Here is a 12,009-nt window from a genome sequence, read left to right on the forward strand (position 1 = left end):
ACAATTGAAAGGAGGGGTATGTTGCAAACAATCTTGTATGCACTTCATAGTAATTGTGCACATGGAGATTTATGATATTTTCTTAAACTGCACATAATATCATCATGAGGTTTTAAATTGTGTTTGCTTGCAAAGTACTGTGGGCATGCACATATGCCAGTTAGTTTTACTTCTACAATCCCTCGCCTTTTACAGACCCCGCTCAACTAAAATTGGAGGCTAGCAGAGAAGCCCCGGAGGGGAACTGGTGGAAGGAAACAGGAGAACACTCCTTTGCGGTGAAGAACAAATCAGCAACTTTCACAAAACAGAGGTTTTGGCAGTACTGTACAGTGAAGGAAAAGTGTTTGTTTGCTGAAGGCTAGGAAACTATAGTAATAGCCACGGAAACAGCACCTTCTATTTCTTTGTATGCTCTGCTGCTGAGGACTTTTCAATATATTCATTGGTTTGCAATTATTGCTTCTAGCATCCCCATGCATCTTGTTAACCTAATATCAGTGAATTTCAGAAGAGGGGTCCCTAGTTAAAGAAGAAGGTACTCAATATGTTGTAACTGAGCATTGCTGCTATTGACTTAAAAGGCAAATATATGTGATTTTCTTCAACGGGGCACCAAAAGAATCCTTTTTGATTTTTGTCTAGGCTGTGGTGATGAAGGGTGGGCACAACCATAGGCTGTATTATGTGCCCTGTAATTTCACTTCCTATGTCAGGGTTACAATCACGGCTCAGATACGATTTTACTCCATACTTGGAATCAAAAGATTTTTCAGGGAGTAAGAAAGTCATTGGCTATGTCAGTAAGAATATTTCATCCTTATTGAAATATGTTCTTTCCCCTTAAAATTCCTCATGAGATCGGAAGTAATATTATTCAAGTTCCTACCAATGACACTGCTCTGCTGGTCACTGATTCGAAAAGAGATCAGTGGAACTTTGTGGGTAGAAGCAGGGGGTAGATTCCTATATGTTCATGGTTTCCCATTTTTGTTGAGTACATTGCCATGTTTTTAGTAAAATAGTATATGTCTCCTAGCTTTAAAACTGGTTTTGAGTAAATGTCACAACTCTCAGAACATGATGTGGATAGTAAGCAGAGGACCAGGAATTCAGATCATCATATTCTGTGGTGCAGTTATTCTGATGCAATTATCATCCTTACATAAAGTATGAGAGGCATTTTCTCCTGGACCTTGAATTTCTCCATTAAGGTGGCACATGAACTCCTATTGGCATGTTATCTGACACATTCCTTTCAGTTGCAATTATTCCATTTGCAAAATGGCACTAAGCACTTTCTGCATTGTCTCGGAGCAGTGTTGACAAATGAATAGCCACAAATAAACCTACTGTTTATCCTGAGCTTTTTTGTGCATACAGGTTTTTCTCTATGCGCAGGAGTACTTTTGGTAGGTACATGGCATAGCTTGAAGACTTGGACTGGTTGATGAGCTCTCCTTATAAGCATGTATCAAATATTTGATTTTTCTAGCCTATATGTTTGGAAAAAGAGTTGTAAGATGCTCCTTTTACACTGATTTGTAAAGAATTGCAGTGGTTGGGAAGGTGACATTTCCTTCCAAACTCTTTGAGATGTTGACTCACTAACTACACATGCTCACAAAGTGGCTTACAATGTTATTCAGCTGCGCACATGGAAAATGATGTGTGCACAAAGGCTAATCATTTCTGCACTTAGGGAAAAATAATTAGAGGGAACATTGCCCCAGACTACTGTCTCTTCCCACTGAACTGACCCTCTAGAGGAGGAGGACCAGCAATCGCCTTCAAGTCACACTTCTCTGTCTCAATCATCGACAACCAGCCAACCATCCCTTCCTGCGAATCGCTTCTCGTAAAACTATCCCTCCCCCCTTCGCTCTCCCACAGCTTCCTAATCATCTACAGACCTCCTGGCTATGACAGACATTTCTCAAACAACCTCTGCGACTCGATAGCCACCCTCCAATTAAACCATCCCTTCTAGGAGATTTCAAAATCTGGCTTGACATCCCCACCAACCCTATGACCCACTCTCTGGTTGACTGCCTAGACACGATGTACCTCCATACCCACATAAACGGGCCAACTCACTATAAAGAACACACCCTTGATGCCATCTTCAGCTCCCATGACCAGATACATCTAGACCCCTCCACCCCTATCATCTGGTCCGATCACTTTATTGTCTCTTTCACCATTCGCTCACCCACCCCGCTCCCCGTACCCGAACCAGAACCTTCAAACATACGCAAATGCTGGAAGAAACTAAAAATTCTTCCCGACCTAGCTGACGCGCTCTTTCAGACTCCTCCCCCTACCTGCCCACCCAATGAACACCTAACCTCCGACGCCTTTGATTCATGGCTCAATACCTCATTAATCCCGCTCACCCCCACTTGCAAAACATCAGCTCACCATGGCCCTTTTCCTAGATGGTTTACACCAGAACTAAAGACTACAAAACAACTATATAAATCCCTCAAACGCAAATGGCGGAAATACAAAACCACCCTGAGCAGATCCACCTTGGCCCGGCACCATCGCCACTACAAAGCCGAAATCCGGAATGCAAAAAAAGCCCATTACAACTCCCAAATCCTGAACTGTGAAAACCCCAGCAAAGAACTCCACAAAATCATCTCCGAATTCACCAAACCATCATCTACCACCACCCAATCGACCCCCTCACAATCACTCTGCGACTCACTCTCTCTCCACTTCTACACCACTGCTCTTGAAAGAACAAATTCTCTAACCAACAAACTGCCCCTCATGCACCCACCTCACAATCCACACAGCCTACATGCCATCCCACCGCCTGCAACCACTACCCACCCGACCTTCGACTCTTTTACTCCAATATCAACTGACCAATTTCTCAAACTTCTCTCCACCCGAAAACCATCCGGCTCCCCGCTAGACACCTGCCCAGCCACAACCCTCAAAGAAATATTTGCATCTACCTGCACAGGAGAACACGCAAGAACCATCATAAACGACTCTCTCTCCTCAGGAACTTTTCCCGACGCGTTCAAAACTGCTCATGTCAAGCCTCTTCTAAGAAAAACTTCCCTCGACCACAAAAACTACCACCCCATCTCAAACACCAGATTCGTTGCTAAACTCATTGACCGAACAGCCTACTCCCAACTAAATGCCTCTGTCGAAGCGAACAATCTCCTAGACCCCGCTCAATCAGGTTTCACACCCCAACACGGAACCGAAACCACATTAACCACAATCTGGGATGACCTTAAAAACACTGCAGATTCTGCGGGATGCACCGCACTAATCCTTCTTGACCTATCCGCCGCCTTTGACACAATAAACCACTCAATCCTCGACCGCCTCCACTCCCTAGGAATCTGTGGAAATGCTCTCAAATGGATAGCTTCCTTCCTCAACAATAGGAACCAAATGACCCTCCTCTCCTCCTATGCTTACCCCGCCCGATCAGTCAAAACTGGATTCCACAGCGAGCATGCCTATCAGCCCTCCGATTCAACCTCTATATGTCCACCCTCCCACGAAAAATCCGCTCACTCAATATCCTGTGCTTCAACTACACTGATGACACCCAACTAATCCTAAAACTCCTTAATTCAAAACCCAACTGCAACCCGACCTCGTTGCCTGCCTCCTTGACATAGATCATAGGATGATCACAAACCACCTCCTGTTAAACCCCTCAAAACCAAAATCATGGTGTGTGGCAACACTGAATTTCTTCCGCACCCCCTACCCTGGACATCTGCCATAGGTAATTCCCCAACAACCTCAAACTCAGTAAAAAACCTTGGATGCACTCTCGACTCTGACCTAACCCTCTCGCTCCAAGTCAACAACGTCTCTAAGTCCTGCCACTACCACCTCAAAATTCTTAGGTGCATTTTTCCATACCTCTCCTTTCACAACAGACTCTCTGCGATCCAATCAATTGTTATGTCAAGACTGGACTATGCTAACCCCCTCTACCTCGGAGTCCATGCGTACCACCTGACTAAACTTCAAAGAGCACAAAATGCCACAGCCAAACTTCTACTAGCACTTGGCCCAAGAGATCACATCTCCCCAGCTCTCAAAACTCTACACTGGCTTCCGGTTGCCCGAAGGGTGACCCTCAAAACCTTATGCATCTCTCACCGAGCAATGCATAAAACCGGACCTCAATATCTTCAGGACAAACTAAAACCCTACCATCCACCACACACTCCAAGATCAAGCTCTGCCTGCCTCCTAGTGATACCAAAAACCAAGGTTAGCTGGAACATCATTCTCAGCCCTGACCCCCATCCTGTGGAACTCACTTCTACTCCACATCCGACTCACCGAAGACAGGCAGGGTAATTCATAGAATTTCGCAGAAAAGTGTCGCAAGCGGCTGGCGCAGAGTGTCCGCGTGCGATTGTCTGCGCCAGGCACGTGCGCTAAAACCGATTTCTGCGCACAGCGTATTCATGGATTTTAGGCTCCCAAACCAGCCGTGGCGCAGAGTATCGCAGCGACCCTGCAGCAGCGCCAGTAACACCCCCAAGAACGCCCTCGCGCAAGGAAAAGCCATCAAAATCGCTAAATCATCGCAAAGGGCTGCACTAACCCTGGACCAGTATACAGGGCTGCCAAACAAGGAACGCAAAGCGGGTAACGTGCATATCAGGGGTACGCGTGAAGTTTTACACGCGATTAGCCAGGGTACGTGTATTTCAGGGGTGTGCGGGAAGTTCCACACGCGAATAGCCTGGGTGCGTGTATTTCAGGGGTGCGCGGGAAGTTCCACACGCGAATAGCCTGGGCGCGTGTATTTCAGGGGTGCGCAGGAAGTTCCACACGCGAATAGCCGGGGCGCGTGTATTTCAGGGGTGTGCGGGAAATTTTACATGCGATTTCAGCAGGGTACGTGTATTCCAGGGGTGCGCGGGAAGTTCCACACGCGAATAGCCTGGGCGCGTGTATTTCAGGGGTGCGCGGGAACTTTTACACGCGATTTCAGCAGGGTACGTGTATTTCAGGGGTGCGCGGGAAGTTCCACACGCGATTAGGCTGGGTGGGTCCTCACAGGTGTTCCCTGTACACCCTCGACGGCCCCTGCAGGCAGCCCACAAAACAGGGGACTACCCTGCACACCTGCTCATGTCCTCCTGCACCCCCACCCCCCAGCAGTGCAGGGGCAGCCTCCACCAGGCCCCCACCCATGTCTCCCACCACCCCCACCCCCCAGCAGTGCAGGGGCACCCTCCACCAGGCCCCCACTCATGTCTCCCACCACCCCCACCCCCCAGCATCCAGGGGCACCCTCCACCAGGCCCCCACTCATGTCTCCCACCACCCCCACCCCCCAGCAGTGCAGGGGTACCCTCCACCAGGCCCCCACTCATGTCTCCCACCACCCCCACCCCCCAGCAGTGCAGGGGTACCCTCCACCAGGCCCCCACTCATGTCTCCCACCACACCACCCCCCAGCATCCAGGGGCACTCTCCACCAGGCCCCCACCCATGTCTCCCACCACCCCCACCCCCCAGCAGTGCAGGGGCACCCTCCACCAGGCCCCCACTCATGTCTCCCACCACCCCCACCCCCCAGCATCCAGGGGCACTCTCCACCAGGCCCCCACTCATGTCTCCCACCAACCCCACCCCCCAGCAGTGCAGGGGCACCTTCCACCAGGCCCCCACTCATGTCTCCCACCACCCCCACCATCCAGGGGCACCCTCCACCAGGCCCCCACTCATGTCTCCCACCACCCCCACCCCCAGCAGTGCAGGGGCAGCCCCCACCAGGCCCCCACTCATGTCTCCCACCACCCTCACCCCCCCCAGCCACCAGGGTCACCCTCCACCAGGCCCCCACCCATGTCTCCCACCACCCCCACCCCCCAGTCACCAGGGGCACCCTCCACCAGGCCCCCACTCATGTCTCCCAGCGTGCTACGTGTATTTTAGGGGTGCGCGGGAAGTTCCACACGCGAATAGCCTGGGCGCGTGTATTTCAGGGGTGCGCGGGAAGTTCCACACGCGAATAGCCTGGGCGCGTGTATTTCAGGGGTGCGCGGGAAGTTTTACACGCGATTTCAGCAGGGTACGTGTATTTCAGGGGTGCGCGGGAAGTTTTACACGCGATTTCAGCAGGGTACGTGTATTTCAGGGGTGCGCGGGAAGTTCCACACGCGAATAGCCTGGGCGCGTGTATTTCAGGGGTGCGCGGGAACTTTTACACGCGATTTCAGCAGGGTACGTGTATTTCTGGGGTGCGCTGGAAGTTCCACACGCCATTAGGCAGGGTGGGTCCTCACAGGTGTTCCCTGTACACCCTCGACGGCCCCTGCAGGCAGCCCACAAAACAGGGGACTACCCTGCACACCTGCTCATGTATCCCTGCACCCCCACCCCCCAGCAGTGCAGGGGCAGCCTCCACCAGGCCCCCACCCATGTCTCCCACCACCCCCACCCCCCAGCCACCAGGGGCAGCCTCCACCAGGCCCCCACTCATGTCTCCCACCACCCCCACCCCCCACCATATAGGGGCACCCTCCACCAGGCCCCCACTCATGTCTCCCACCACCCCCACCCCCCAGCATCCAGGGGCACTCTCCATTAGGCCCCCACTCATGTCTCCCACCACCCCCACCCCCCACCATATAGGGGCACCCTCCACCAGGCCCCCACTCATGTCTCCCACCACCCCCACCCCCAGCACCCAGGGGCACTCTCCATCAGGCCCCCACTCATGTCTCCCACCACCCCCACCCCCCAGCAGTGCAGGGGCACCCTCCACCAGGCCCCCACTCATGTCTCCCACCACCCCCACCCCCCAGCATCCAGGGGCACTCTCCACCAGGCCCCCACCCATGTCTCCCACCACCCCCACCCCCCAGCACTGTGGGGCACCCTCCACCAGGCCCCCACTCATGTCTCCCACCACCCCCACCCCCCAGCATCCAGGGGCACTCTCCACCAGGCCCCCACTCATGTCTCCCACCACCCCCACCCCCAGCAGTGCAGGGGCACCCTCCACCAGGCCCCCACTCATGTCTCCCACCACCCCCACCCCCCAGCAGTGCAGGGGCACCCTCCACCAGGCCCCCACTCATGTCTCCCACCACCCCCACCCCCCAGCATCCAGGGGCACTCTCCACCAGGCCCCCACCCATGTCTCCCCCCACCCCCCAGCACTGTGGGGCACCCTCCACCAGGCCCCCACTCATGTCTCCCACCACCCCCCAGCATCCAGGGGCACTCTCCACCAGGCCCCCACCCATGTCTCCCACTACCCCCACCCCCCAGCACTGTGGGGCACCTGCCAGCAGGCCCCCACCCATGTCCAACTCATGTCCCCCACCACCCCCACCCCCCAGCACTGTGGGGCACCTGCCAGCAGGCCCCTACCCATGTCCAACTCATGTCCCCCACCACCCCCACCCCCCAGCACTGTGGGGCACCTGCCAGAAGGCCCCCACTCATGTCTCCCACCACCCCCAACCCCCAGCAGTGCAGGGGCAGCCCCCACCAGGCCCCCACTCATGTCCCCCACCACCCCCACCCCCCAGCACTGTGGGGCACCTGCCAGCAGGCCCCCACTCATGTCTCCCACCACCCCCAACCCCCAGCAGTGCAGGGGCAGCCCCCACCAGGCCCCCACTCATGTCTCCCACCACCCTCACCCCCCCAGCCACCAGGGGCACCCTCCACCAGGCCCCCACCCATGTCTCCCACCACCCCCACACCCCAGTCACCAGGGGCACCCTCCACCAGGCCCCCACTCATGTCTCCCAGCGTGCTACGTGTATTTCAGGGGTGCGCGGGAAGTTCCACACGCGAATAGCCTGGGCGCGTGTATTTCAGGGGTGCGAGGGAAGTTCCACTTGCGAATAGCCTGGGCGCGTGTATTTCAGGGGTGCGCGGGAAGTTTTACACGCGATTTCAGCAGGGTACGTGTATTTCAGGGGTGCGCGGGAAGTTTTTCACGCGATCGGGCCTGGGGGAGCGGGGTACCACTCACCGTCTGCCTTGCGTGTAGAAGAACGCGTGGCCAACACCCGCTGTGAAGTAATAGCGTGTGAACCCCAACGGATGGAAAACACACGCACCGCACGAAAAGCACGTACAGAACATAAAGGCACGCGGGATCACCAAGCCCTGCCAGGGCAACGCCCGTGCGCAAAACGTCACAGACGCGCTTACGCTGTAAGGGCCTTTGGTCCAATGAAATCGCGTACGCGTGCTGACGCGCTCACGCGCTAAGGGCCTTTCCTCGATTTTCACGCTGACGTGCAGGATTTTCACGTGCCAAATCACTCCGTATCAAGCTGGCCACGCGAAAACACACGGAAGACCACGCTCCTGCCCAGAAGGCCGAATTACTGCCCCCCAGTGCCCCGAGCAGCCTCCCACGTGCCATCTGCTGCTGCCTGCCTGCTGCCACCGTGCCCTGCCATTTGGTGCCTGCACATCAGCCATCTGCAGGTGTCCAGTTGCTGTGTCCACCCCTGCTGGAACAGAAGACTCCCGACTCGGATAACATCGCTCCACAGCCCAGCCCCAGGACCCAGTTGCCCACCCACTCCTGCCCCTGGGGTTGCCATGTCGGGCACATCAACATCTGGCACCAGTGGCAACCCCCAGCCAGAGGGGCAGAGGGGCACCAGCTTCACTGCCACCGAAGTTGGTGTCCTGGTGGAGCAAGTCCTGGGGCAGTATGATGCCCTCTTCGGATCGTCCCGCGCCAACAAGGAAGGACGGGACAGGATCTGGGCCGACTGTGTGGTTGCCATCAACGCGGAGGGGGTGGCAACCCGCACCATCCAGAAGGTCAAGAAGCGCTGGGAAGACTTGAGGTCCAGGACCCTCATGAAGGCCCGGCGCCTCGTGGAGGGGGGCCGGGGCCGCATGAGTTCCATCCAGTTGAGGGTCCTGGAACGCGCACACCCAGCGCTCCACGCCCAGGTCCTTGAGAGGGAGACCCGTCTGGAGTTGAGCGGTAAGTGGCCAAGCATTGCTGTGTGAGACAGGGCATGTTGCAGTGTGCTAGTTGTCTGATACTTGCCTGCATGTGTGACATAGGCCATGTACGCATGTATGTGTGCAGGGACATCATGGGAATGCATGTGCGACCTGTAATGTGTGAACCGCACGGTTGTTGCATGTGTTTGAATGCGACATGGGGAGCCCTGTGCAGATTGCACACATGAGAGCATGGCAGTCTCTGTTCCTGGACATGGGTGGGGGCGAGGGATGGGTGCTGATGCCTGATACATATGTGGTATCCATGTCTGTGTGCCTGACCTGCGTGTCTGTGACTTGTGAGTGCCATGGATGCATGACACATGTCTGTGACAATGTACAGATTCACTGATGCAGCCTAGTCATCCTTGTATGCACTGTGATTGGGGTGTACGGGGCCAGATGGATGTGACTGAGGTGAAGTGTGTGCATGTGATAGGCATGACCCATGATGCATGTGAGTCCCATTACATTGTATGATTCGAGAGTCCATTGGACATGCATTGAAATGTCCATGGAACGCACCATGACTGTCACTGTGTGTGTTTTGCCTGGACTGACACATGTGTTGTGGTGTGACATGATGGAAGTGTACTTTGACAGTGGCACTCATCTGCTATTGCTTCCTGTCTAGGGGACCATTGTACAGTACCCTGATGCTTGTGTTCTATGTCTCCCTCTACGCAGCGGCTAGTGAAGGAGAGGGCGGAGACGGCGCTGTGGAGCAAGGCGGCGGGGATGCCCCCACGGCTGCAGCGGAAGGGGTGGGTGAGCCCCCACAGGGGCCTGCTACGGCGGTAGACGGCGAGGAGCCATCCAGGTTGGTGGTTTCCACAGAGGAGGAGGAGGCCGCCACTGAGGCGCACATGGGGCCTGGTGGGGGCATCCCTGCTGGTGCAAGTGGTGCAGTCCAGGGGCAGGGGCAGGAGGCAGCACAGGTCACCGTGGAGGGGCCTGTGCATGTCGCTGTCCCTGAACCTGTGGGTGCACCACCTTGCACCAGCAGGGATGCCCCGTCCCAGGCCTGTCCGCAGGTAGAGGGGATGTCCATGTCACCTGACTCCCCTCCACCTGCGGACGTGGGAACCCCTGGCCGTGCGGAGAAGGTCCTGATTGGGGTCGCGATGCGCACGGCTGTGATTCGTGATGCCGTGCGTGCTTCCCGGGAGGAGCACACACGGCATCACGAAGTGCACCGTGCCGACGTGGCCCAATTGGGATCGGCCATGTTCGGGGGTTTCCTGCATGTGTTGGCCAATGTGGCGGCCCTCTCCTCCTCTGTGCAGGCTATCCACCAGTCGTTCTCCTTGCCGTCTTCCAGCCCAGATGCCGCCAGGGCCCCCTGTGGACCTGCCCCGACCAATGCAGCCAGCTCGGTGGGGATCCCATCCCTGCCACAGTCGGGAGTCAGAGATCCAGCAGGGGTGGACACCAGAGCAACTGGACCCCAGCAGATGGAGGATGTGACGGCATCATCGGGCAGGGCACGTGCACGACGGCGTCGGTGGTTTCCATCAGCCTGGATGCCGTCGTGCTGGCACAGGCAGTTGCGTCGGAGGCAGCAGCAGGCTCAACGTGGGAGGCATCATGGCTCGGGGCCATCAACATCAGGGGTGCAGGCATCGGCCGGAGGGCAGGAGAACCCTGGAATGGGAGTGGCTTCCGTGTGGGAGCGGTTGTGCCAGCGGATAGGTGCGGAGCGGCAGCGGGCAGAGGAGGAACGGCTCACGATGGTCAGGGCGGAGGACTCCATGCGGAGGGTGCTGAGGCGGGCTGAGTGCCTCGAGGGTCTTCGCAGGGAGTTTGAGCTTGACACTGCATTATCCCTGCGGGACCTCGGGGCCAGGGAACATGCCCGCCTCCAAGCCATTGACCAGGAGTTCGATGATGCCCTGGCCCATGACAACAACCAGTGAGCCGTCCGAATAGCCCGCTGCCTTTGTATATAGTTGTATAGTTAGGGTTAGGTTTCCTTTGTTTTTTTGATTTTTTTTGGTAGCGATTGGACAATGCACCACTTTTTTGTATATAGTTCAGTTTTTAGTTAGTAGTCATAGTTAGGTTTAATTTGGTTGGGCTCATGGACCCAGGATGATCTTCTTCATGTTTCTTCGTTGGCTTATTTTTATTTTTCAGATTATTTTCTTGGACATTCATCTTGTTTTGTTTGATTTGCTTTGTGTTTTTTCTTATTTCATTTCCATTCTACTTGCTGTTCAATACATTATTTTTTTTTATTCTTCAATGTGTCGTATCATCTCATTGCTTTCAGGCATGTCATGTTGGGTGTTTTGTCATTCACTTGCAGCCATTGTGTGTGACAGACATGTGTTCAATTGCATTATTTTAATTGGGGGTGTAACATGTAATTGCCTTTGATATGTGGGTGGGTGTGATAGTTGGTTGGGCCTTTTGGCAGGGGAGGATGGGCATTACGGACATGATTGGGGAATGTTGGGACCCAGGTGCAGGGGGGCATGGATTGGACATAGGTGGGGGCCTGCTGGCAGGTGCCCCACAGTGCTGGGGGGTGGGGGTGGTGGGAGACATGAGTTGGACATGGGTGGGGGCCTGCTGGCAGGTGCCCCACAGTGCTGGGGGGGTGGGGGTGGTGGGAGACATGAGTGGGGGCCTGGTGGAGGGTGCCCCTGGTGGCTGGGGTGTGGGGGTGGTGGGAGACATGAGTGGGGGCCTGGTGGAGGGTGCCCCTGGTGGCTGGGGTGTGGGGGTGGTGGGAGACATGAGTGGGGGCCTGGTGGAGGCTGCCCCTGCACTGCTGGGGTGTGGGGGTGGTGGGTGACATGAGTGGGGGCCTGGTGGAGGGTGCCCCTGGTGGCTGGGGTGTGGGGGTGGTGGGAGACATGAGTGGGGGCCTGGTGGAGGCTGCCCCTGCACTGCTGGGGTGTGGGGGTGGTGGGTGACATGAGTGGGGGCCTGGTGGAGGGTGCCCCTGGTGGCTGGGGTGTGGGGGTGGTGGGAGACATGAGTGGGGGCCTGGTGGAGGGT

This window comes from Ambystoma mexicanum, chromosome 3p (assembly GCF_040938575.1).
Source record: "Ambystoma mexicanum isolate Mex_15411 chromosome 3p, UKY_AmexF1_1, whole genome shotgun sequence".
Classification (NCBI taxonomy): domain Eukaryota; kingdom Metazoa; phylum Chordata; class Amphibia; order Caudata; family Ambystomatidae; genus Ambystoma; species Ambystoma mexicanum.